Source organism: Octopus bimaculoides, chromosome 9, assembly GCF_001194135.2.
Source record: "Octopus bimaculoides isolate UCB-OBI-ISO-001 chromosome 9, ASM119413v2, whole genome shotgun sequence".
Classification (NCBI taxonomy): domain Eukaryota; kingdom Metazoa; phylum Mollusca; class Cephalopoda; order Octopoda; family Octopodidae; genus Octopus; species Octopus bimaculoides.
The window spans coordinates 3,569,048-3,570,824 of record NC_068989.1 but is presented as its reverse complement, the minus strand read 5'-3'; the positions used below and the strand labels follow the sequence as shown (position 1 = coordinate 3,570,824).

At 37.0% G+C, this 1,777-nt stretch overlaps 1 long non-coding RNA gene across 1 annotated transcript in view; it reads right to left on the bottom strand.

Moving 5' to 3' along the window:
• The window catches only part of LOC128248686 (uncharacterized), a 62,648-nt gene that overhangs the window by 36,116 nt on the left and 24,755 nt on the right, over positions 1 to 1,777 (bottom strand). The window lies entirely within an intron of this gene.

Sequence of the window (1,777 nt, the reverse complement as noted above, 5' to 3'; positions counted from 1 at the left end):
AATATCTTCCTTTTTTTACTTTTCATTACAATCTTTAATTTTTGATAAAATTTTTAAAACTGTTTGTTTAAATAAAGCCATGTCAAGAAAGTATCAAGCGGGCCACAAGACAAAAGTCTGCGGGCCGCAAGACAAAAGTTTGCGGGCTGCCTGTGGCCCACGGGCCTCAGGTTGGCTAGCCCTGCTCTACAACTTCCGTTCGTCGTTTTGGGAAATTTGAATACATTTGCCTTCTTTTCAGACATATGACAATGAAGTGCCAAGCGGGGGACGAGAAAGAAACGATCGAATTTATCTGACAACCAAGTAAATAGGAATGAATCTTGTGCGAGAGAAAGATATCGACATGGCTGCTATTTCTAGATGGGTGAGCAACCACATACAAGCCTCTTGTTGACTCGAGGATTCCTTTGTTCCATGATTAAAGACCAAGAAGTTCACATCAATTGTCCAAGTTAACAATGATTTCTATATTTAGTTTTATTGATCTTGTTATATTCTGTCATTTTTTTTATAAATTTTTATTTTACATTTTGTATTACGCTTTTATATTTATTTATTTGTTTTTACTTTGGAGACCAATTATTCTAATAATAAAGAAACGTTGATGTCCTTTGCTTAATTTACTTCTATTTATTCTTCTTCATTTTTCTCCTTTTTTTCTTTTTTTTTTTTAATTTTCTAATTTCCTTCTGTTCTTTCGATCTATCTTTAACATTTCAAGAATCAACAACGGATAGATAGATAGATAGATAGATAGATAGATAGATAGATAGATAGATAGATAGATAGATAGATAGATAGATAGGTTAACTATAGGATTCATTAGAATCTAGTCACATCAACGAGTAGGACGCCAGAAATTGCTAGGTACAATAACATAGGTCTCATAGTGAGGTAAAACAACCATGAAGGTATCAGGTGTTGATAGGATACCACAGATATGTAAGCATGAAGGTATCAAATCCAAATTCAAACCTTAGATCCGACTCAGGACTGGTTCTAGGTGCGGTGTAGGAGGACCGTCTTCTAGGCTGTAATTTCCGGCTCGGAATTCCTGGAACCACCTTTGACACTGGCTTACGCTTATTGTCCGATCCCCATAGACTCTGCATTAATTAATATTCCTCGCTCTTTCTGTTGCGTTGTTGCCTTTATTGAACTCATAAAGCAAAATATGCCGAACATACTCCTTTGCCACTTCCATTATAGCTTTGAAAAAATAACTGTTAAAATCGGACTGCACTCTTGAAAACTTGCACTAAGAATAAGCACCAGGTAAAATTACTACCTGCTTTCATAGTAAGTTGATGCAGGTAGTTTATCCCTTACCCCTCCCTCTGTTTTTTAGTTCATGCAATTCAAAAAACCACATTATGTATGTGGTTTATAGTTGTTGTTGTTGTTGCTGCTGCTGCTGCTGCTACTACTGCTGCTTTTGCTGCTGTTGTTGCTGTTGTTGCAATTTTACTTTCGGTGTTGTTGCACTTGTTATTACCATACTCTTTTACTCGTTTATTTGTTTCCGTCATTTGACAGCGGCCACGCTGGAGCACCGCCTTTAGTCGAACAAATCGACCCCAGAACTTATTCTTTGTGAGCCTAGTACTTATTCTATCGGTCTCTTCTGCCGAACCGCTAAGTTACAGGGACGTAAACACACCAACATCGGTTGTCAAGCAAAAGTGGGGAGACAAACACTGACATACAAACATACACACACACGCATATATACATACACACACACACACACACACATATATGTATATATATATAT